This window comes from Schistocerca gregaria, chromosome 11 (genome assembly GCF_023897955.1).
Source record: "Schistocerca gregaria isolate iqSchGreg1 chromosome 11, iqSchGreg1.2, whole genome shotgun sequence".
Lineage (NCBI taxonomy): Eukaryota > Metazoa > Arthropoda > Insecta > Orthoptera > Acrididae > Schistocerca > Schistocerca gregaria.
This window is the reverse complement of record NC_064930.1, coordinates 28802112-28829354: the sequence shown is the minus strand read 5'-3', so window position 1 is coordinate 28829354 and position 27243 is coordinate 28802112. Positions and strand designations below refer to the sequence as shown.

At 38.7% G+C, this 27243-nt stretch overlaps 1 protein-coding gene across 1 annotated transcript in view; it reads right to left on the bottom strand.

The window, feature by feature from the left end:
- Nucleotides 1-10594: 10594 nt before the first annotated feature.
- LOC126295242 (uncharacterized) overlaps nucleotides 10595-27243 on the bottom strand; it is a 148596-nt gene continuing 131947 nt past the window's right edge. The window contains exons 10-11 of the mRNA XM_049987598.1: nucleotides 10756-10826; nucleotides 10595-10611 (exon numbers count right to left, since the gene is read on the bottom strand). The gene's annotated coding sequence lies outside the window, so the exon portion shown is untranslated. The remainder of the gene's footprint in view (nucleotides 10612-10755; nucleotides 10827-27243) is intronic.

Genomic DNA, 27243 nt, shown 5'->3' with positions numbered 1-27243 from the left:
GCATTCCACACTCCGATCCGTAGAATGCCAGTTTTCTTTCTCCTGATAACGGCATCCTCCTGAGTAGTCCCCGCCCGGAGATCCGAATGGGGGACTATTTTACCTCCGGAATATTTTACCCAAGAAGATGCCATCATCATTTAATCATACAGTAAAGCTGCATGTCCTCGGGAAAAATTACGGCTGTAGTTTCCCCTTGCTTTCAGCCGTTCGCAGTACCAGCACAGCAAGGCCGTTTTGGTTAATGTTGCAAGGCCAGATCAGTCAATCATCCAGACTGTTGCCCCTGCAACTACTGAAAAGGCTGCTGCCCCTCTTCAGGAATCACACGTTTGTCTGGCCTCTCACAGATACCCCTCCATTGTGGTTGCACCTACGGTACGGCCATCTGTATCGCTGAGGCATGCAAGCCTCCCCACCAACGGCAAGGTCCATGGTTCATGGGGGGGAAGTTACCTGTAATGTGAAGATTTTTACAGTGGGTTTCAAGATGATTCTTAAAATTGTAATCAGTGGTAAATGAAATGAAGGAAGTGGTACAAACACAATGTTTGTAATTACAGGATGACACACAGCCCAGAGACAGTTGTGCTACAGCCAAAAACAAACTACCATCCACACCAAAAGCAGCCTACTGGCAGAAACATGACCAGTTTTCCTGGTGATTCTAGCATACTAATATAGTTAAAATAAAATGATACACTACACAACAACTTAATTATTGTAATTCTTCAGGTGTTCCCTGAGAGGCATTGTCATATAGAATAAGTGAGTTTCTGACAGCTATTTGCATCTTTCTTGCTTGATATTTCAATTTTGCGAGTAACTGATACTGATTCCAGTGCTAAACAAGACCAGTCTTTATGCCTGTGTTGTGCTAAGCATTTTGTATGTGATCTATGCTGCGCCAGGCACTCTATCCATGATATGCACTGAGTAGTAGCAGTGACTGTGATGCTTTATTCTAGTTGTGGCAATTCTGAATGCTGTGTCGATACTTTGTAGTTATTATCAATTGTCAATGTTGTTGTATGAAGGTCTGAACAACATCCAAGCTGTGATGGACATTTTTTACGTTCGAGTGTCATAATTTAAGCTTTCCTGTGATTTAGAATGTTCTGTTGCCATGGCGTACCACGTCAGTCATTCTATCTCAGGTTTGTACCCACCAGGAGTAGATGCAGTGTTATTTTCAGGATGCTGGTATTCATATTGCTGCATGAGACTCAGTAGAATGTCCTCAGGTATTATGTCTGTTGTCTGCATAAACATTTCACATGCTTTCTTTGTTGCATGTACTCAGCAGTTTTCTCTAACTCCATCTTCATATTTGTGTCCCCTGCCACCTTGATGTTACCTCCATTGCATCTTCAGAAGATCAAATTGTGGGTTCCAGGCAGAGCTAAGCTAGAATCTGGTGCCACAGTAATGAGATTCTCTGTTACCTTAATCTCAATAGACGTTCTGATGACGCTGTTCCAGTATCTCGATATCTGTCTTAGAATCATTACAGTTCATAGAACGACTGAGTTCTAAACAACACTCGGCAGTTGCTGACTTGGTTACCTGTTTCAGTCTGGTGTGCCATTGGTGTTCATACCTGATGTCACCCAGGTCCATAGTGGAGCCTCATCTTGGTGGGTGGATGGAACACACTTTTGATAGTATTTCTCTGGAGAATTCAGCTGATTTTTGCAGATATCGGCCTCACATATGGTAAATATGCAGTCTTCTTTGTTTGTTCTTGTACCTCTTCAGGAATCTATGATGGGGAAACAGGGTGTAGTGCTTTTTAAACATCTTGAGAAGAGTAACCATTTTTGTAGAACACATATTGTAGGTGTTCTATCTCTGATGCCAAATTATCAGGATCTGACAGAGTTCGTGCTCAGTGAATCAGAGTTTTGAGTATACCATTTTTCTGTGCCAGATGGTGGAAACTGCTTGTTTTCCCGTACAAGTCAGTGTGAGTGGGTTTGCAGTACAACTGTGGCTGAAGGTACCATCTGACTTCCTCTTGGCTAGTACATCCAGGAATGGGAGTAGTCCTACGTTCTCCAGTTCCATAGTGAATTTAATGTTACGGTACTGTGAGTTTAGGTGTGCCAATAACACATCAAACTCCCCCCCCCCCCCCCATGGGGCCATATAACAAAGGTGTCATCCACATACCTAAAAAAGCATTTCAGTTTATCTGGAGCCATTGATGCAAGTACTTGCTCTTCAACTCTCTCCATAAAGAGATTGGCCATCACCACTGAGAGAGGGCTGCCCATTGCTATCCCTTCCATTTGCTTGTAGAACTGACCCCCATATAGGAAGTATATCAAGGTTGATATGTGCCTGAATACGTGATGTGCAACTGACTTGATGTGACATCCAGAGGGTTGTTGTTTCTAAAAATTTTTATAACAAACACTATAACTGGACAAGACTGGGACCAAGTTGATAGCACCTCCTGGTCCCTGGCGCCCTGTGAAATAACCAAGTTTGAATGTCCTAACAACAAGGAGCAGCAGAACGAGAACACTCATATGGTCATCAACCTGAGCGAGAATGAATTCAACACAACCACCTTGAAAGTACTGAGCAAGGTTCTCAATTTCACTGTTACTCCCAGAAATTTTCCTGTTGCAGCCTTCATCAGTGCAGGGTGAAGCACATGACTCTGAAACTTCCTACCTTTGAAGGTGAAGAAGTCCAACAAGAGGGACGCAGGGTGCTCACCAAAGCCAAGCTGCCCAAATGAAACATCTCTGCTGATGAGAGGTAGCCTTCAAACATTTCCAGGAAGATGACAGTATATAAGGGGAATGCTACCATCATCATACAGAAGGCAGATGATGACAGTAAGGTTCCACAACTTCTGGATGACTTGGCATACAGACCAGTATAAAGCAACCCCACAGTCAAGGTTGATAAGACCAGGGTTCTTCTATAGGAAAATGTCCTTCCCGAAAAAATTACTAAACAGTTAAGAGCAACAGCATCAGCGCCACTCAGACTTAATGGCCTGCCTAAGTTGCACAAGGAAGCCATTCATCTACATCCAGTAGTCAGCAACACTGGCACAACCACCTAACTCACTGGTCAACACCTTAAAAACATGCTCTCACCATATATCGGAAAGTGTGCCCATCATGTTGGCAATTCAGAGGATTTCATGCAACACTTCATGCAGCTACAGATCATGGGCTCTGACATCATGGTTAGTTTTGAAACAGTTTCCCTGTACACACATGTACAACAAAATGATTGACTTGAACTCAGTGGAGAAAAGTTTGACAGTGCTCTCCTAGATTTATTCAGACACATACTGGCCTCAAGTACTTCCTACATGGGGGACAATTCTATGAGCAAATGGATGCAGTGGAAATGGGAGGCCTCTCTCACCAGTGGTGACCAATTTCTTTGTGGAAAGATTTAAAGAGGAAGCACTCTTCTCGAGATGTTCAAAAGACACTGCAACATTTCCCCACCAGAGGTTCCTGAAGAGGTGCAAGAAGAAACGAAGATGGCTGCATATTTGCTATACGTTGGGCTCATATCTGTCAAAATTAGCAGAATTCTTCTCAAGCATAACATCAAGAAGGTGTTCCATCCACCTACCAAGATTAAGGCTCCACTAGAGAGCAAGGACAGCGATCTGGGTCTGTGGAAACCAGACACTTACCACATACCTTGTAAATGAGGTATAGCATGCAATGGCCAGATGACTACAACCATTGACATCAGGTGCAGATAAGACCAAAGGCACACCAGACTGAGACAGGCAACCAAGTCACTGATTGCCAAACTTTGTTTAGAACTAAGTCATTTTATGAATTATAATGATGCAAAGGTTCTACACATACAAAGAGATACTGGAATGGCATTATCAAAGAATCTATTGAGATAAGGCGATGGAGAATCTCATGAACCATGATACCAGATTCTACCTGAGCTCTGTATGGAACCTTGCATCCAATTTTCTGAAGACGCATTGGAGGCAACATCAAGACTGAAGAGTACACATGTATGAAGATGGAGTTAGAGAAAACTATCCAGTACATGTAACAAAGGACTCATGTAGAAAGAACATACCCAGTACCTGAGGACATTCCACTGAGCCTCAAGTGGCAATCTGAACGCCAGAATCTTGAAAATAACACTACCACCACTCCTGGTGGGTCTGCATCTTGGACAGAATGCCTGCCATGACATGCCATGGTTACAGAATGCCCTATATCACAGGAGGGCTTAAACTGAAAGATAAAATGTCCAGCACGACTTGGACACCATTTAGAACTTCATACAGCAAGATTGACAATAGATAATAACCACAATGTACATGCACAGCATTCGGAACTGCTGCAGATAGAAGAAAGCACTACATTCACTGCAATCGGTCAGCATGTACCACAGATATAGCCTGACATGGTGTGGACAATGTCCAGGCTGCCTAGGGCAACATAGGCATAAATACTGGACCTATTCTACACTGGAATCAGTATCAGAGAGCACCTGAAGAAAACTGCAAGTCACGCATTTGAAATATTGTGCTAGACGTGAATAACTGGCAGAAACCCAATTTTGCAACGTGACAACTTGATTATTCTGTGATCAGAGAATGGAACGACCAAAGAAACATCACTGCATACAAAACTAAAATCATCTTGGAGTGATTCTTAATAAATTTGTCAATTTATAAACATACAAGCATTCATCTCTTAATTCTTTACTTGATAATACTCGATTTAATTGCACATTTTTGGATACAACACTCGATAAAATATTGGGTATTACATATAAGTCTTTCATTGGAGCACAAAAGTTTTAAAACTGTACTAATATTTTAGAATGGAGTAAAACACTGCCCATGTAAAAGCACAGTACGTTTAGACAAACATATGAGCCACAGGAAGTGAGAACATTCAAATGATATGGTATCTGCATGTGGTTCTTTCAACTAACTATGCCATGTAACTGATTTGAAGCCAGTTACAGACTTTGTATAAACTAAGGTATTGGCATCTCACTTGACATTGACAACATGAACCAATTTGTACTTCTGAGACAAATTGTTACAGAATTCCTAATTCTCACAATTCAGAGACAGGCTACACAGGAAGAAAATCAAATGCAGAAGACACAGCATACTACACAGGAACAGAAGGACATGATATAAAATGAAAATTAGTCATGTGAGCACTTTCACAGAAGATGACAAACTGGTGATACTGATATGATTTCACACATTGAGAGATACCCAACATATTTTGTTTATGCAACTATGCCTGTGCTTTCAAATCAGGATGTGCAAATAATGAAGAAAATACACAGATATACTAACTTGCAGAGGCAAGTGGAGCAAATAGATTAGATTATATGCTATACATGTACTTGTAGACAGTCTAGGTAAATAGATACATGCATATAGTGTAGGCTGATTAAATAAATTGCATTATGTGTACAGACACTACAATGGCACCATGAGGTTGTAAATGTTACATCAATGACTATATGGAAATCCACCATAGTAGGCACTGTGTGTGGCAACTGAGGTGGAAAAAAATGATTGTGGACTGAAAGAAATGGTGTATTTAACATTAATTGAAAAAATGGAATTGATGGCTAACAAACAGACTACAAATTCTACACTACAGGAAAGAGTTAATAATGATATTTTCACAGTGTTCTTTTGAAACGTGTGAACAACAGCCCCAACACTTCAAGCTGTTGAATATCTTGAATGATCAAGTTACATCATGTAACTCATGTTTAGATATCACTGTTTATGAAAATACTGAAACAAACAGAGGCTACTAAGGTCAAATGATTGCTCATAACACACTGCTATGTGAGTATGGGTTCAACCATTCTTCATATAATGCAACAATCGTTTGGACCATCTATGCTTACCTGAATGCCAGTCAATATTGTTAGAATGTCTGTCTTGAAGCTATAATAAACTGATTGGTTCTCTGAACAATGAGTTTTCACAGCTGGTATCACTCAGGCAGATATTAATCGTTAACCCTTATGCAGAAAGAGGGAAAAAGGTAGCTATAATACAGCTTATTACTTGCTTCTACTCCTAGTAAGATGACAACAGACCTTATAGCACACAGTCATCTAAACATATCGACTGGACACAAGAAGCTGAATTTTGCCACAAGAAAATTATAGGAGATTTAACAGCCCACTGTGATCTTTTGAAAACTTGACCTTTCAAAAAACAGTGAATAGAATCCTCAATGAAACTTCATATATCCTCAAAGAAAACAGCTAATTTTACTGTACCACCAAAACAAAAAGAATAGGCCCATAACTACTTATTGCGACATGGAAGCAATGTTGGATCGCCACCAGCTAATGAATGTATGGTTAAATGCAATAACTTTTCAAAGCACGTTTCTACAAAAAATTTGAAAGGCTACAATCAGAAATATGAAATTATATAAGTTTAAATCAGACCATGATAAACATTTTAAGCAAAAGACGAAAAAGTAAAGTTTTTCAGATTAGAGCACTGATAAATTGCATCAATATATATACATATTTTCACTTTTTATATTATTCACTACTGCATCCACATGGACGTACGTATCACAGTGTAAAACCTATCTGTTGTTGTTGTTGTTGTTGTTGTGGTCTTCAGTCCTGAGACTGGTTTGATGCAGCTCTCCATGCTACTCTATCCTGTGCAAGCTGCTTCATCTCCCAGTACCCACTGCAACCTACATCCTTCTCAATCAGCTTAGTGCATTCATCTCTTGGTTTCCCTCTACGATTTTTATCCTCCACGCTGCCCTCCAATACCAAATTGGTGATCCCTTGATGCCTCAGAACATGTCCTACAACCGATCCCTTCTTCTGGTCAAGTTGTGCCACAAGCTTCTCTTCTCCTCAATCCTATTCAATACTTCCTCATTAGTTGTGTGATCTACCAATCTAATCTTCAGCATTCTTCTGTAGCACCACATTTCGAAAGCTTCTATTCTCCTCTCGTCCAAATTATTTATCGTCCATGTTTCACTTCCATACGTGGCTACACTCCATACAAATACTTTCAGAAATGTCTTCCTGACACTTAAATCTATACTCGATGGTAACAAATTTCTCTTCTTCAGAAACGCTTTCCTTGCCATTGCCAGTCTACATTTTATATCCTCCCTACTTCGACCATCATCAGTTATTTTGCTCCCCAAATAGCAAAACTCCCTTACTACTTTAAGTGTCTCATTTCCTAATCTAATTCCCTCAGCATCACCCGACTTAATTCTACTACATTCCATTATCCTCGTTTTGCTTTTGTTGATATTCATCTTTTATCCTACTTTCAAGACACTGTCCATTCCATTCAACTGCTCTTCCAAGTATTTTGCTGTCTCTGACAGAATTACCATGTTATGAGCGAACCTCAAAGTTTTTATCTCTTCTCCATGGGTTTTAATACCTAGTCCAAACTTTTATTTTGTTTCCTTTATTGCTTGCACAATATACAGATTGAATAACATCGGGGATAGGCTACAATTCTGTCTCACTCCTTTTCCAACCACTGCTTCCCTTTCATGCCCCTCGACAATTGTAACTGCCATCTGGTTTCTGTACAAATTGTAAATAGCCTTTCGCTCCCTGTATTTTACCCCTGCCACCTTTAGAATTTGAAAAAGAGTATTCCAGTCAACATTGTCAAAAGCTTTCTCTAAGTCTACAAAAGCTAGAAACGTAGGTTTGCCTTTCCTTAATCTTTCTTGTAAGGTAAGTCGTATGGTCAGTATTGCCTCACGTGTTCCAGTGTTTCTACAGAATCCAAACTGATCTTCCCCGACGTCGGCTTCTACTAGTTTTTCCATTCATCTGTAAAGAATTTGCGTTAGTATTTTGCAGCTGTGTCTTATTAAACTGATTGTTCGGTAATTTTCACATCTGTCAACACCTGCTTTCTTTGGGATTGGAATTATTATATTCTTCTTGAGATCTGAGGGTATTTTCCTGTTTCATACATCTTGCTCACCAGATGGTAGAGGTTTGTCAGGACTAGCTCTCCCAAGGCTGTCAGTAGTTCCAATGGAATGTTGTCTACTCCGGGGGCCTTGTTTTGACTCAGGTCTTTCAGTGCTCTGTCAAACTCTTCACGCCATATCATATCTCCCATTTCATCTTCATCTACATCCTCTTCCATTTCCATGATATTGTGCTCAAGTGCATCGACTTGTATAGACCTTGTATATACTGCTTCCACCTTTCTGCTTTCCCTTCTTTGCTTAGAACTGGGTTACCATATGAGCTCTTGATGTTCATACAAGTGGTTCTCCTACCTCCAAAGGTCTCTTTAATTTTCCTGTAGGCAGTATCTATCTTACCCCTAGTGAGATAGGGCTCTACATCCTTACATTTGTCATCTAGCCATCCCTGCTTAGCCATTTTGCACTTCCTGTCGATCTCATTTTTGAGACGTTTGTATTCGGTTTTGCCTGCTTCATTTACTGCATTTTTATATTTTCTCCTTTCATCAATTAAATTCAATATTTCTTCTGTTACCCAAGGATTTCTACTAGCACTCGTCTTTTTACCTACTTTATCCTCTGCTGCCTTCACCACTTCATCCCTCAAAGCTACCCATTCTTCTTCTACTGTATTTCTTTCCCCCATTCCTGACAATTGTTCCCTTATGCTCTCCTTGAAACTCTGTACAACCTCTGGTTCTTTCAGTTTATCCAGGTCCCATTTCCTTAATTTCCCACCTTTTTGCAGTTTCTTCAGTTTTAATCTACAGGTCATAACCAATAGATTGTGGTCAGAGTCCACATCTGCCCCTGGAAATGTCTTACAACTTAAAACCTGGTTCCTAAATCTCTGTCTTACCATTACATAATCTATCTGATACCTTTTAGTATCTCCAGGGTTCTTCCATGCATACAACCTTCTTTCATGATTCTTAAACCAAGTGTTAGCTATGATTAAGTTGTGTTCTGTTCAAAATTCTACCAGGCGGCTTCCTCTTTCACTTCTTAGCCCCAAACCATATTCAGCTACTATGTTCCCTTCTCTCCATTTTCCTACACTCGAATTCCAGTCACCCATTACTATTAAATATTCGTCACCCTTCACTATCTGAATAATTTCTTTTATTTCATCATACATTTCTTCAATTTTTTCGTCATCTGGAGAGCTAGTTGGCATATAAACTTATACTACTGTAGTAGGTGTGGGCTTCGTATCTATCTTGGCCACAATAAGGCATTCACTATGCTGTTTGCAGTAGGTTACCCGTACTTCTATTTTTAATTCATTATTAAACCTACTCCTGCATTACCTCTATTTGTTTTTGTGTTTATCACCCTGTAGTCACCTGACCAGAAGTCTTGTTCCTCCTGCCACCGAACTTCACTAATTCCCACTATATCTAACTTTAACCTATCCATTTCCCTTTTTAAGTTTTCTAACCTACCTGCCCGATTAATGGATTTGACATTCCATGCTCCGATCCGTAGAACGCCAGTTTTCTTTCTCCTGATAACGATATCCTCTTGAGTAGTCCCTGCCTGGAGATCCGAATGGGGGACTATTTTACCTCCGGAATATTTTACCCAAGACGACGCCATCATCATTTATCTATATAGTGGCGTTTAAATTACGTTACATATTCATCACTTTTCAACCTACTTAATAAAAATTTTGGAAAAATATGTCACCCGAATACTGGAGAACACATGAAAATCAGAACACCAAACAATATTCTTACTGCAACACAGAATATTTCAGAACCATAATAAGAGTGCACAGACTTAAATTTAAGAATTTGCATAGTTTTTACATTGTGAGAATTTATTTTAATAGTGTAGCAACATAGAAACTTATGCAATTAAAAGAACAACACAACTCATATATCTGTAATGCTACCAGCAGTAATATTTCTAGACATCACACATGATTTCTGAACAGACAGAGATTTATAAATTACCATTTTATTATGATACACATGTATTTCAGTGTACACTGTTAAAAACATACAATTGAGTTGCCTCAAGTAAATACATTTCATACAATGAGATATCTGAGCCCCTTGTATTAATTAGAACTGCTTTATCACACAAATTTTTGGGCTCAATACAGGATATATACACAGTTGGTTTCAATAACAATGCGGGCTCTAAGATATTGATAAGAAGTGAAACAAACACTACCACATTTGTGGCCTCTCAGCAGAATGTACAGCTTTAGATTAGTGAAATGGTTTAGCTTAGTGTCATGCTTTTGTAGTACTTGTATCCCTTGTAAAATACTGCATTGAACTACAGCCGGACAAGAAAAGAAAAGTTTTGCACAAACATCACATTTGTATACTTTTTCACCAGTATGTATTAATTTGTGTTCCCTCAGTCCATCAGACATACTAAAAGTTTTGCCACAGAGGTCACACTTGTGTGGCTTCTCGCCTGAATGTAGTACATAGGCTTCTTAAGTCCTGCAGACCTAGTAAACGATTTTCCACACGTGGCACATTTGTGTGGACTCTCGCCGGTATGTATTGAGTTGTGCCTCCTCAGGTTACTGAATTGGGTAAAGGATTTACCATAAGCAGTACATTTGTGTTGCCGCTCACCAGTATGTATTAAACTTTGCCTGTTGAGATCACCAGATAATTTAAAACTGTTTCAACAAAAATTACATTTATGCAGTCTATTGTCAGTATGTATTAATATAGTTTCTTAAAGGTACCAGACAAAGTAATGGATGTCGATTTCTTAGCAGTAATCTCCAACTTACGAATAGTCACTCCATGCAGACAATTTTCTTGTAACAAAGTTCTTCCAACCTTGCCGACAGCAGATTTTAACCTGAAAATGAGTAGAAGTTAGTATAAATGTTTATTTAGCTGATGTTTAACATGGACCTTTCAGTAGTGAACACCTTCTTTACTGTAACATATAGTATTTCAGCTATGCATACACAGTTCACATCCATTTACCTTGTCACAAATAAAACAAGCCAACTGCATCAAAACGTAAACAAAATAACAGATGATACTGTGAACAATACTTTTCAGAAATTAATAAGAACTTTCTGTACCTGTAGTTTTCCTGCTTCAGAACATTCAATGTAGTCCTTACATCTACAAGATATTAACTAATGTGAGGTATATTAGTTTATGGAATTCAACATTCAGTGTGTACTATAATTTCCGTATAATTTAATTTGTCGACCGATTAATCTAAAATGCATGGACACCTAATTCTGTGGATTTGATGGAAAAGTCGAGTATGGTGAGTGTCTTGAACCAACCATAATACAATAAAATTTGTGTTTCATATATTTAGTGTAGGAGAGAAAAAACTAAAGGGCATTACTTTCACCCTGCTATCATTGAAGAAATATATCCTTCCCTAACAGGTAGACTGCTGACATTTCACTAATACATTTTAGCAATTAGTTGAAATATATGGTAACATCGGAACACAAATTTCGTGAAACTATGACAGTACTCTGGAAGTTGTTGAGTATTATTCAATTGGATATCTTGGTATAACCACCAACTGTTGATGCTGGAGGATATGTGGTCTGAACAAAGCTAAGCTAAGCTGGTCATATACATGGGGGCTTCCATATATTCAAGATAAATCACAGTATATTGCTGTAAAATCTGAACAAGAAATTATGCACATCTGTCTATGGCATGTTGCCTCCCATTTCTCTCATGGCTTGGACATCAATGTGCTCAGGGAAGCGAAGTAACATCTACACAACAGACAGACATGAAAATTTACATCTACATGTATACTCTACAAACTGCTGTAAAGTGTACGGCACCTGTTATTTCACATTGTGGCACAAATTACTGTATTTTCCTACTCCAATTGTACATGGTTCATGTGAAGTATGTTTCCTTAAATACCTATGTGCGTGCTACAACTTGTCTAATTTATTCTCGACAGTCATGAAGTCCTTTAAGTAGACTTTTGGATGATAGTTGCCATATCTCTTCAAGTACCTGTGAGTTCAGCTTGGTGATGCCCTCCCATTGGTCAAACAAACTTGTCAGCATTCTTAACGCCTTGCTTTACACATGTTCAATATCCTTTGCAAATTGTATTGGGTATGGGTCCCAATGATCATAACACTGATCAATATTCTAGGATCTGACACATGAATGTTTTGACAACAATCATTGGAAACTAAATGCATTCTTCTGTATTCTACATAAGACCTGGTGTCTGCCACATGCCTTACCCATCACTGAATTCATGTGATTATTGCAGTTCATACCTCCACAAATTGTTACATCTAGGCACTTGCATGACTTCAGTTTTATGAAACTAGTCTCAGTACACAATTATAGCAACTAACATGGGAGACTATGATTATCCAGGTTACAGCAGAAACATACATAATAAATGGTGAAATCTTGAGTATTATCTCTCTACTATGATTTACTATACACTGTCAGCTGGCTAGAAGCTTAATGTTTGGATTTAGTTAAGTTATGTATGATGATATATATCTATTTATGTCATTCCACAATGTTTGAGTAACTTCTACAGCGCACTATTGAAAATAATATTTTAAATACTTGGAGTTGAGTTACAGGTAAGATTAATATGTCATTTTAAAGAGTAAGATCTGTAGTATTTTATTTCACAATAAACTGAAAATCCAAAATTTCATCATTTTTAGGTTCCAGGTTCCCTTAATGAAATTTTCCTAAATAATACATCTCTTTTTACAACAAACAGCTCAGTTCATACATACAATACGAGGAACAAAAATGATCTGCACAAGGACTTAAAAGCAATTACTTTAGTTCAAAAAGGGGTCCACTATTCAGGAACACTGATCTTCAATAATTTTCCAGCAAACATAAAAAATTTTGTTACAAGTAAAGAATAGTTTAAAAGGAGCCTGAAGGACTTACTAATGGCCAAATCATCCTACTCCATTGACAAATTTTTAATAGAAACAAATTATGTATTGTATATACTCACACTATTAGTATTGTTATTTCAGCTAAAAAAATTATGTATTTATATAATCATACTATTAGTATTGTTATTTCAGCTACAAGAATTGAGATGTTCCACATCCACGAGGATCTCCTCAGTACGGATCTATGGAACGAAAAACTAATCTAATCTAATCTCAAAGGAAGCCTCTTGACCTGCACAATGTGGACATTCACAGGGGGTGGGAGTACTAGCAGTTGGGAGCTCTAATGTCAGGCACATATTGGAGTGCCTTAGGAGGGGATGAAATCCAGTGTACACCCTATTTGCATACCTGCTGGGATAATTCCAGATATGAAACAAGTGCTTGCAGATGCCATGAAGAGCACTGGTGCAGCCAACTGCAGGTGGTCACTTATGTCAGTACCAACAATGTGAATCACTCTGAATCAGAAGAGATTCTCTCTGTGGTTTCGGGCAGCTAGCTGACATGGTCAACACTGCCAGTCTTACTTGTGGGATGAATACAGAGTTCATCAAATGTAGCATCATCAATGGGATTGATTTCAGAGCTTTGCTAATGAGCTAAATGGAGGTTCTGAATCAGTCTCTCAGATAATTCTGCAAATGTTTGGGTTGCAGATTTCTCAATTTTCGCCATAGAGTGGTGGAGTTTCGAGTTCTGCTTCATAGGTCAGGCATCTGCTACATGTACAAGGTGGCTAAATGGATGGCAGGGCTGTATGGAATGGATTGGTCACTTTTTAGGTTATAAGGTCTCAAGAAAGTAGAGAAAGGGCTTCAGTCTCAAATGGTTCAGTATAAACACCAGTACATAATAGACATAGGAACAGTCAGTACTGTCCTTCTAAACTTCATAGCTGCACCAGGAAACAACCAAACTTCCAAGTGCTAATTGGAAGTACTGAAGTTCAAGCTGGCTAAATCTGGAGACATGATCAGCTGAAATTCTTACACAGGACTTAATGGTGTTCTAAAGGGATAGATTAAATACAGCTGGTGTTGGTACCTTTGTTGCTGTTAGAAGTATTTTTATGTCACAGGAAAATAGTTCCATTCAGGTAGCATGTGTAGAGTGCAGTCAAACTTCACCTGCAACATCAGTCATCACCACTTGCACTGCAGTGAATTTACTCTTTGATGTGCACAATATTTTTTGTTCATTTTGTGTGTACATGAAAAGTCATAGAGGCATAATTAGAACTCAAAGTTTCATATGCCAAGCTGAAGGAACCTACAGACTTGTCACTATTCAGAGGTGATTTCCAAGAAGTGTTTTTAATGCCAGGGAGGTGTAGAATCTCTCATTTGTCAGGGCACAAGCTGCCATGCAATAAAGCCTTGCCAGCTACATGTAACATTTGTAGATAATTTGGTCATTTGGAATAGAGCTGTTTAGAACCCTATTGCGCCATTATCCCACATAAGAAATAGTTTAATCTATTTTGTGTTTGAATTTTATGTGGAGTTTTTTCATTTATTTTTAAAATTGTAATGACAATTGCAGAACACAAAAAGTGGCAGATATATGTGCAGCTACTACTGGTGAGTCTGTTGGCACAGTATCAGAACAAGTAAACAAATTATTGGCAGTTAATTTGCAGCAGATAGAATACAGGGAGTAATTATGCAGGCAAGTAGATGCACTGCAAGCTGTTCTTGAGCACATTCAATTGCAATCAACAGAAGTGCAATCAGTGTTGATTTAATATCCCCTTACATGAAGCCATTAGCAGCCAACTTGATAGTGCCTTTTACTGCGAAAACAATGGGGGCTGATAATGTGGTTTTTGAGTAGTTGGTGAGACAAGACATCTGTATATGGTTAATTTATGGTTATTTGGAAAAACTAAAACATACATTATGTACCATGAAACACTAAGTAAGGTTGGGACATTGATGTACCGAGCTGTTGGCCTGCACTTGCAGAAATAGAACAGCACAAGGTTCTTCCAGGGAAAACAGTAGCTTGGCAGAAAAACACAGTGAATCTGGGGAATCATCCTTGGATCAATGCATAAACATCAGAGCTGATATAGAGCACTGAGGTTAATAGATTCATCTGCATGAAGGTGAAAATGAGATCTCACTTTATTTTTATGGCGTATCCCAACTGACATGTCAGGATAGAGAATCCAATTTAACCGTATAACACGGCAAGTGTCCAATAAGACATGTCAATACCTACCCTGAAACTATTTACACAGGAAGAAGGCAACGTATGAAATGCACTGTCAAATTTTAGCTGGTAAGAGACTGCGTGTATTAAAAATAAATAGCTGCAAATTGCCAAATTCATAGCTTGGTAGGCAGTGGCAGGTAACACCTTTCCCTTGTAAGAGAAAGCAACAATGTGTTGTAATGGTTAACTGTTCAGAAGTAATACATAGACAAACAACTAAACACATTGTCACGTTTTTGCAAGTTTCCAATATTTTTTATCTCATGTGCGAATGACAGTACTGAAAAAAAAATATTTGGTGTATATGGAGGGGTGATAAGGCTGAATTCATAATACAAATTTAGTTGTGTTACTTGCATGAACACATTTACTTATTGAGTTTTGAAAAATTCTGAAATTGTCGATAATCACTATTTGGGACCTCCCCAGATGCAGTGTGTGCAAGGTCATAGCACGCTGCAAATAGCTTCATTATGCAGCTTGTTTAGATACACCCAAAATATCTTTGTGTTACTGCAATGCATAATTTTTTTACTGTACTCTTTAACAGCATGTATGTGTCAATAAGGACAATATTGCAAATGCCACAGAATTTGACACAAGAGACCTATTATTCTGTAACATATTAAATGTAAATAAGTAGAAATAATATGTTTCACACTCTGAACACATCAGTCATTATTTAAATAGAAAGTTACAAACGAAGCATATGCACTGAAGATCAGTGTCTTTCCCCACTTAGATTGCTGAAAGTGGTTAAACAGTTGGAGTATCTAAATTTCAGTTGCCCTGTCCAGTGCATACTGTCTGCCTGTTATAGTGTTTCACACAACATTTGGTTTTAGAATGTCTCTGAGTTTCACCTAGCTGACTTCATTGGTTAAAAAGTAAGCTTTAGCTGGTCCAGAGGATGCAGATACTTCACCAAAACATCTTAGTTCTCTTCAGAACAGTTCGTAACAAAGGCAAGGTACCACTTAGAATCATAGACACAAATAAAATAAAAATGTGGCCCAATATCCTGCAATCATTCTGCTTGGTATTGTACTGGAGACTGTTGTGCGTTTGTATTGTGTGTGAGATAAGCCATATCACATCCCACAGAGTTGAAGTTTGATACATTTTAACAACATCCTTTTCAGCATACATAAAGTGGTGGTAGTCTTTTGTGTTTGGAATTGTCCAGCAGTGATCAAATATTTCATTCAGTAGCACTGCACTGTTACTTTCAATGTCTTCTGAGGACACATAGAAGAACTGAATACCCTTTATCCCTTGTGACACGAATTCAAAAAGTGCTTGTGCAGTGAGGATTGTGTGATGAAGTGCTTAAAAGACTTCTCCTGGCAGCCAGTCTTTTGAGTATCCCTCCAACTCCATCACAGGCACTCTTCCTGTGACTGGTGGCAAAGAAATGCCACTCAACATCAATTCTGAAATCCTCAGAATGCAGTGTCAGATTTTTAAAATTTTTGCAATTTTGATACTGAGATGTTGCTCCATCTCAACAGTAGTGAATTTTCCCTAAGTGTGGCATTGAAACTTTTATATTGGAAATAATGGTTTTCTGATAACAATGTACTGCAGGTATTGAGTGAGTGAGAGAGTCGTTTACAATGCACATTGTCTTTACAGTTGATGACTCTGACGCTAATTTCAGTAGAGAAACTACAAATGGATGCACTGTAGTCTGGGATTGCTGCCTGTGAAACCCTTGTGCTACATCTTGTACAATAAACGAGTAATTCTCAGAAAAATCTCCAATCGCAATACACACTGTTGGGCCAGGTGTTTCTTTCAGTGAATAATGTGTTTTGTTATAAAATGATGACTTTTCAGCAATTCCAGTTTGTTGCAATAATAGTGTACGAAATCAACTGTTTCCACCACTGATATCAATGTACATCTATCTGTTGTGATGAACTACATATACTGAACTACATCCTCAGCCACATGCAGTGCTTCTGATTCTGCAACAAGAGCTGAAATACACTGCACTCCAGGGCACTTATCACACTTATAGAAGAAAACACACACACACACACACACACACACACACACACACACACACACACACACACACACACACACACACACACACACAAATGGGTTCCATGACCTGCGAGTATATACCATTTGGAAAGCAACTGTGCCCATTTCGAGAAACCAGTTTTATAAGTGGGAAACTTCTCTTTGAAGGCTGCATACAGCTCCTTCAGATTCACTAAAGCTAGGTGTTTCTGCTTGTATTCTTTAACCCTTTGACTACTGGAGGTGCACAATCCACTTGGCACACTGAGGCATCCTGGCCTGTAGCCTAATCCGGCTACCTGCATGCCTGCCACTCAAAGCTGCTGCTGGGACTGGATCAGCCCAGGCTGCATAACCTGCCCTCATACTGAATACTTCTCGGCTGATGACTTGATCGGAGCCAGCAAAAATTTTTGACGATTTTGAGCTGTAGTATCTCGTGGATTAGTTTTTGTAAAGAAGTCAAATTTGGTCATTTGTACAACTTCACGCATTCTCTTAAGAATACTAGTGAAAAGGATTTTACTAGCCATCTTGAGCCAGAAAATTATACGTAAATCGTCCAAAAAAATAGGCACAAAAAAATTTCCAATTTGTCTTCTTGCATGACCTGAACTAAAAAATGGTTAAAATGGCTCTGAGCACTATGAGACTTAACTGCTGTGGTGATCAGTCCCCTAGAACTTAGAGCTACTTAAAACTAACTAACCTAAGGACATCACAAACACCCATGCACGAGGCAGGATTCAAACCTGCGGCCGCAGCGGTCACGCGGTTCCAGACTGTAGCGCCTAGAACCGCTTGGCCACTTCGGCCGGCGCCCTGAACTAAGGCTATGACGAACGTGAAACTTGGCATGTAGTAACCCAACAACACAAGGTTCTTAAACATAAAGTTTCATTTCTGTAGCACTTTTCAGTATTGAATGAATTAAGTGCAAAATTGAAGATTTTGTAAAAACGTCTAAAAACCAGTATTTTCGTTCTGATTTTCCTGTAAAACTATGCTCTGTAAAACATACCAAGCTTTATAGCTGGAATGAAAGTTGGGCACGAAAATCAGGCCCGTAAACAATGTAAACTTCGGATTTGCATACCTAGTAGGGTGAACACATGATGAAAATGAAATTTAGAGTGCAATAATAGATTGACAGCACAACGATAAGGAATAAAAATTTTTGTTCCCCTACTATTTTCCAATAATATACAAATTAATCGAATAGATGTTGATTTTTATGAAAATATGAAAGCTGGGTATATTCGATGCTTTTTACAAAGACATTCAGACAACAAATTTTAAGCCTCCCACCCTCCTAAGAACAATGAGTTTAATTTGGCTAACAACAGAGGCAAAGGAGCAAGAAAAATCGCACTGAGAACAAAGTATTAACCTTGGCATGTTATTTCTCGTTAATCAGAGCCGTTTAAATCAGTTATGGAAAACAGGTTTTGCACGAGTAGAACGAATGTGATCTATATTTGTACTACTAACAAGGGAACCTCCCCATCGCACCCCCCACAGATTTAGTTATAAGTTGGCACAGTTGATAGGCCTTGAAAAACTGAACACAAATCAATCGGGAAAACAGGAAGAAGTTGTATGGAACTATGAAAAAATAAGCAAAGTATACAAACTGAATAATCCACACGTAAGATAGGCAACATCAGGACAAAGCGAGCTGAGGAGTGCCGTGATCCCGTGGTTAGCATGAGCAGCTGCGGAATGAGAGGTCCTTGGTTCCAGTCTTCCCTTGAGTGAAAAGTTTAATTTCTTTATTTTCGCAAAATTATGATCAGTCCGTTCGTTCACTGACGTCTCTGTTCACTGTAATAAGTTTTGTGTCTGTGTTTTGTGACCGCACCGCACCGCAAAACCGTATGATTAGTAGACAAAAGGACGTGCCTCTCCAATGGGAACCGAAAACATTTGATCGCAAAGTCATACGTCAACAGAGTCATCCGTAGGAAAACACGTCTGATGTATTCTATACGACACTGGTGATGGCATGTGCGTCACATGACAGGAATACGTTGTCGACCCACCTAACTTTTACACTTGCCCGAATGAGTAAAAAGATTCTTCTACCTTGCCCAATTTAGGTTTTCTTTTGGATTTGATAATCACTCCCAAAAAGACAGATAATTGTCTGAAAATATAGAATCAAACCTTTCACTCCAGGGAAAACTTGAACCAAGGACTTCTCATTCCACAGCTGCTCACGCTAACCACGGGACCACGGCGCTCATGAGCTCACGCTATCCTTAATGTGGCATATCTTGCAGGTGGACTACTCTGTATACTTTGATTATTTTTTCATACTTCCATATAACTTCTTCCTGTTTTCTCGTTTGATCTGTGTTCAGTTTTTCAAGGCCTATCCACTGTGCCAACTTATAACTAAATCTGAAGGGAGTGCGATGGGGAGGTCCCCTTGTAAGGATAAAATAATATAACTGTCCATGTTACGTGTTAATAATTTAAATGTATCGTATACAGATTAATGTATGGGTTTTGTTATACTGGCAGCAACGTACTTGGCGTAATTACATTTGCCACAGTACAGATATTGCGCCATCTCAATCACCAAGTCCGTTCATTTGCCAGTAAACTGCTACATATGAAGTAGTCAGGCTTCGTTTAAATAATTTTACGCCTGTTGCATCTATTTCCCATCCTTCTTTTCCATCCGGGCTTTTGACGGGCACTGGCGAAGCTAAAAATCGATTTATATATTTTTTTACATTTTTGCCCTTTTTTAGTAATTCATTCAGAAGCGTCTATAAATTTTCTCAGATTTAGTTCCCGATGATTAGGAATCCTTCATTGTGTGATAAGTCTCAAAGCAGGGTGCAATACATAATGGAACGTTGCAAGTTTTGCATTGGAATCTCGTTTCCTGGCGCACTTTCTGTTTCGTGCAAACCACGCATCTGCACATTAGCGAATGTTCACTCACAATAACAGCCGGAAATGTCTCCTTCTGAAACACAGAGGATTCTCGCCATCGTAGCGCCTTCCCCTACCAGCTTTTTTCTGATCTATAGCATATTTTTCTGCAATCGCCCTTACGAGAGAAAGGTGAAACATTGCGAGTGCCAGTTTTCGCCCTGTTACCGACTGGTGGAGAGCATGAGCATTTAAAATAATAATAATAATAATAATAATAGTTCTTGTACTATTTCACAGTCTTATGCACTGATCCCATTAAGCTCAGTAACATGTCACAACGGTCAACTGCAACCATACTCGAATTGTAATCTACAATGCATTGCGGTTTCTTTATTTTTTCGCTCAGTATCTCTGTCAGTCTTCTCTGTTTCAACCATTTGTGTTGTGTGTGTGGTGTCACCACCAGACACCACACTTGCTATGTGGTAGCCTTTAAATCGGCCGCAGTCCAGTAGTATACGTCTGACCCGCATGTCGCCACTATCAGAGATTGCAGACCGAGCGCCGCCACACGGCAGGTCTAGAGAGACTACCTAGCACTCGCCCCAGTTGTACAGCCGACTTTGCTAGCGATGGTTCACTGACAAAATACGCTCTCATTTGACGAGACGATAGTTAGCATAGCCTTCAGCTACGTTCTTTGCTACGACCTAGCAAGGCGCCAGTATGCGTACTATTGATATTGTGAATCACGTACCATAAAGAGCGACGTTCTCCATTAATGGATTAAAGTTAAGTATTCCACCAGCTACGTCCGTTTTTCTCAATTCTAATTCCCTTGTCATGTTCCAGACCTCACGCCAGCCTGCGTGAGCTGAAACGCGTGCATTTCGGCCTCCTTTACTAACACGGTTGGCTCTCCTGCCAACCACAACAGTGTGACTTGCGGTCAACATGCACACCACTTGATAGCAAGGACCTTGTCAGTAAACTTAAACTCAGTTTCTCATAGTTTTAATTTCTGTTACAGTTTTGGCATGTTGCGCCTATTCTTACGAACAGTACCACATGCGGTTGTTTCAAGGTTGTGAAGCCAGAGGAACAGGTCCGGGCTGGAGTACCAATTATCGACGTATAGAATATGACCCCGTTCCAAATACGGGCCCATAATAGTTGCCACTACGTTGCCACTTTTTCTCAAATTGTGGAACCCAATTTCTGTTGTTGCTCCTGTACATACAATAAAATCCAAAATATACCCACTATGACAGTCACTCAGTCAATAGTTTTTTTTCCGAATCTACTTCACTTGGTTGGAATAAACTGTTTAATAGACAATCGCCCTTTGAACAGCTAGGGACCTCCTTCTATACAAAGCCTGTGATGTGGGCGAAATGAATTACGAAACATCTTACGAATTTTGTCAACAATCGTCCTAATTTTTAAACAGACTCTCACCCCCAAAAATCAGAGTTATCACTGAAGTGCATCATTCTCCGAAATAGATAAAAACGATCTTGGGACTTAATTTCGCTGAAAACTGGTGTGTTCAAAAGTGTATCTCTGGACCAGTAATCACTTAATTTCAACTTCTTAACTTGCGCCATTAGAAGGCAAATAGAAACAAAACAATGCATTTCCACAAATCCAGTGTCTTTCCACTTTGACAGTCGAGAATTCACAGATGGTGGTGGTGGTTAGTGTTTAACTTCCCGTTGACAACGAGGTCATTAGAGACGGAGCGCAAGCTTGGGTTAGGGAAGGATTGGGAAGGAAATCGGCCGTGCCCTTTCAAAGGAACCATCCCTGCATTTGCCTGAAACGATTTAGGGAAATCACGGAAAACCTAAATCAGGATGGCCGGAGACGGGATTGAACCATCGTCCTCCCGAATAGAATTCACAGATTCTGTAGTATTTTCTCTGGTGTAAACGTAAAAACGATTTGTTTCATCTGCAATAAATTGCAACAGTTCTTGAGGCATAAAATTAAAGAATGCTTGGGTCAGCAACTAATTGACATTTGTGTCCTGAACTCGGGTCATCGAAGTAGTGGTTTAATGGCTGGAAATCAGTTTCTTTCCAGTCAAATGTGTCACTTAACTGTGCTGTTTTCCAAACCGTTTCACTGCCACTTTCTGATTTCTCAGTTTCAGAGGAACTGCTGACTGTAATTCTTGCTCTCCCCCCTCTGATCTAAGGGGCTGAGGACTACAGCTTCGAGATTCTATTGAAGGCTCATCACTGATAACGTCGGATAATCCAGACTCACTGTCACTTTTAGTGAGCATATCCAGGATTTCTTTATCTGTGCAACCATGGTGACATGACATTTCTCATGTATAAAACAAAAAAAACTGACAAAGGCACAGGAATCTAAGTCTAATTATGCAAAAAGCGACCACAGGAACAAACATATATGCACTGTTGAACTATATAGTCAGACCACTGAACAGCTACTGGAAGAGCAGGGTGGAAAGACAGTTCTGCGAGTTTACACGTCCGTAGTGCTCAGGTAGCTGTGACTCAGAGTGCATAACCTTGTCCCTAGTAGTGGAAAGGCTAGTGGCACAGTATGTGTCAGCAAGTCCTTAGTGCTGCAGGAAGACCCAAGGGCCACACTTATACATATCAGGCGCACCAGGGGAACAGTGAGGAATGACAAGTTACCATGTCCACCAGCATTCAAAGGGTTAACACCACATTCTGATTGGAGAGATACAGTCATTCATCCCTGTACACAAACGATTGTGCTCATCGTCTTTATAAAATGTAAATTGTCAGATAAAGACTTATGTCCACAATGCGTCACATCAGGCAAGATTCCTTGTTTTCCCTTCAGTGCCCTGGCCTTCTGAACCAAATATTCTGACAACCAAAATTCCCAAGCACAATATGCAATTGCCCATTTCAGAGGAACGAGAATGACAATTGAGGCTTTATTTCATAGGTAGACGTTTCACATTTTTGTTTTAGCTGTTCAATAAGATCAGCAAAGTCAGTCTGGGTGGAAGTGCTAATGAACAGCAAAGCAGATTTTCTTGTGCTTCATTTTGCAATGTGAGACCTTTTTTACTACTACTCAGACGCCGTTTCTTAAGAGATGACACACTGAGAGCACTACAGGCCATATTCACTGCAGCTACAAATTCTTCAGCAGGCCAAAAATTCACTTGTATCTATTGAACATTCATCTTCTTGGTTTCCTATTCTACTGGTGTTAATCATGCAATAACACTTTGGCGCAGAGATTTGCCAGGTGTAAGATTAACAGTACCAGAAAGCTGCCTACACAGATCCGTGGAAATAACACTCCAAGGTTTTTTTTGCCACAGTCTTGTAATGAGAGAATGGGTCAAGAAATACGTGACCAAAAATGTGTGTAAAATTGCCCAGGCATACCTTCTCCTGATGGTAACACAAAGCTTCCTCATCATCAATTTGGAGTCCTGTATGAACAGCCAATAGGTGTTTTGTCAAATCACTATAGTCACATATGTTTAAGTCCTGACTGCCTACAGTAAGAGGGTTTATGGCACTCCTGTCCTATTACTGCACCAAGAAACATTTCTCCATGTCATCCACACACTGATCATGCACTTCACGACTCACTTCTGTATTGAACTGTAGTGTCATGCACACTCTTCATAACATGATTCAATACTGTGCACAATGACAGCACAGTTGTGATTGGATGCTGATGGTGGACCAATTAGGATTCTTGGGCTGGCAGAACTGTATTACAGGTAGTTTGTTAGGTTGCTGTCTGTACATAAATACAATAAATTATTATTACATATATCAGGCTTTCCACAAGTGATGGATGGGACATTTGCACTTAGGGAAATCAAAATAAAATGTTTAATTTAAATCCTTGATTCCTTTAGATGAAATTCAAACATTTATTATTTGATAGACAACATTAATGGGCAATTTAAGTAACTCACCATTATTCTTGTCTGCAGTTTTGACCAACAGTTCTGGATTAACACCATAAAAAGAAAACAGACTGAAAAATTAAAAATTTAATATTGAATTTAACTGAATGTACTTTGGACACTTCAGAAAACATCCCTGAAAGATAAGTGTCATGGTTTGATGCTTTGGAGGATAGATTTTAACTTATTTATCTCATATAAATTGTCCCATCCATCACAAGTAGCATGTGCCATCTATCACAGTGTTAATCCACCATAGTGCTTATGTATGAAAAAACAATTTTAATTAAAATGTAACTTACAGAATTAAGTAAATCTAATGAAAGTCTTTCTTTACTATCAAAAATCAATGGACGATTTTTGTGACAGATGGGAGAGCTTGCACTGTAAAAAAGAAATTAATGGAAAATAATTTGGTGAAGCCTACTAGTCTCCAGATTTTCTAGCTATGCTACTGACAACAAGCTTAACAATGAACTTTTTGTCAAAAATTGTGTAAATCATTGCCAATTTGACAACCTATTGTTTACCACTACCACCCATAACTGTAATTTCTCTAAGATGATGGTGATAAATGAAAGGGGAAAAAAGTTGCAGAATCTTTCTATTCTCTACATGTAATTTCAGTGGCTTAGGATTTCACTGAAACTATTCAGTCATGACTTTCACATTTTTAACTTTCACTCATAGGTTCATTCACTCATGGAATGACTGGTATAATATGTGGTGTATCACTTGTTAAATGACTAACAATTAATGGGAGCAACACAAAGATATTTTGGGGGTAATTAGACTTAGATACAAGCTACATAAGGATGAAATTTGCAGCAAGCTGTGACCTTGCACACACTGCATATGTGGATGTCCCAAATAGTGATTATCGACAATTTCAGAATTTTCAAAATACAAAAAGTCAAAGAATGTGTGCAAGTAACACAACCAAACTTGTTTTAAGAATTCAGCCTTATCACCTCTCTATACACACCAAATATTGTTTCAGTACTATCATCCCACATGAGATAAAAAAATATTGGAAACTTCTTAAAATTTGATAACTTGTGTAACTATTTGTCTTTGTATTACTTCTGAATCATGAACCATTACAACACATTATTGCTTTCTCCTATGAGGGAAAGGTGTTACCTTTCAAATAAGCCCAACCTTTCAGTTGTATCTGATTTAGTACAAGAGCTAGGAGGTCACCCATGATATTATTATTATTATTATTATTATTATTATTATTATTATTATTATTATTATTATTATCATTATTATTTTAAACAAAGGCCAAAATTATAGTTTTGGGAGAGCCTAACTCACCTCCCCAGGGAGTTCACATTTCAATACCTGAGTTATGAACTTACTTTAGTGCAGGTATTAACTGTACCACATTTTATTAAAATCTGTAACCATGATGCAATCCTCATCTGATGATTTCCAGTGGAATGATCTGTACTTCTCCTGAGGACTTACATATGTGTCATTTGGTAGTTGATTTCCTTGGCATTCATTTGAGTGATATTGTCATTTCAAATTGTGAATACATTACAAGATATAGGAAATAACTGTGACAATTCCATAAAATATGGTTCAGACGACATCAGTTGTGCCAGTATCAGTTCTGAAGAAGAGGACCTTCCAATCAAATCTGCATACTGCAACAGTTCTCTGTGACAAAGAAGAGCCAGAGAAATTTAATTAAATGAAAGAAGGGAAAAAATGCTTGAAGTTATGTAGTGTGGAAATGCATTTCATAAAATCGGAGCATGGATCATACAAGTGGAAGAATGAATTAAATGAAGTAAGGAATATGCACCAAACGGAAACCCAAAACCATCTGAATGAAAACTGTTCAAAAGATTTAGAAATGTTCATGAGAGGCTATGCACTGTTACCAATGGAGATCTACAAGACTGGGTCCTCCAAATTGCATCTGACATGAAAATTGCTAACTTCCAGGCTTTATCGACATGGCTGCACAAGTTCAAGAAATTGTACAGAATAGGAAGTCGCACAATTACCAAGTTTATGACACATAAACGTGTAGAGCACCAGCCAGCAATTTAGTGCTAAAGGAAATTCATAGCTGATGTAAAGACGAAACTTCTTGTTACCCCCACAACTACTGTTTATACTGCTGATCAGTGAAGTTTTGTGAAAGAACTGCGTGCTCACTTTACTTTATAATTCCCGAGTTAATAAAGAGATGGAGTTGATTGCCCAATCAATGAATGGAATGACACATTCATATACGATAATGCTAGTGATAAGTATGAGTGGATTAGAGTTTCCACAGCCATATATCAGACTTCAAAAACTGCTAGGCAAATTAGGACCGAACATAAAAAATGGAGTGTTTAGTTACAAAAATCTTGTAATTGACACAAATGTAAATCTGGAAGAATGGGAAAGACTAATTTTCAACATCTCGTTTGAAACGTATTCCTACCAGCTGCAGATACTGATTCATTCCTTTTGTTGGATTCATGGTGTGGACATAACAATGGCTCTGTTTTCGTGGAGGATGACAAAACATCTGTAGATGTACTGTGGATTCTACCTGGAACTAACAGTGTGATTCAACCTCTCAACAAAGATGGTGGAATGCATTTTTCAGGAAATTATCAGACAACATAATTTCTAATACCTCTCTCACTTTAGGTTTATGAGTGGAACAGTATTCTTAAGCTCCAGTCATTTGTGTATTACCACGTCTCTTCGCCATTCTTTATGAATTGTATCAAGTATGTCTGGTATGCAGCGAAGTATGCAGAACAATGGCTGTAAACATTTCTGACTCCATCCCAGTTCTGTCTAAATAAAACTAGTGGTTACTATGAAGTGCATGACTGCATCAAATTTTTCCGTTGTCTGGTGTGCCTGATGCAAGAAAAATGTTTGTTTTTGCCATTCAATAGACAATTTGCATTTTTGTGATGACTACAGGGAATAAATAAAGAACTGTTTCACTGTTAGCCAAATATACAATATTTAAACATTATTATAAGGAGTGGCCTACAGGAATTGTTATAAAATGTAGTATGGGAAGACACAATTTATTTCAACAAATTAAAAGTCCTCATTGATAGAAGTCATCTGTGACACCAAACACTGCCATGATTTTATTTTCTCTGCTAGCCACTTTTATCAAAATTTCATGTGCAAGAATTGAACTGTTGATATGAAATTATTCAAAAAACGTTTTAGTAGGCCTCTTGCAGATCTTTCAACTGGACACCACGGCAGCTACTTTGTGT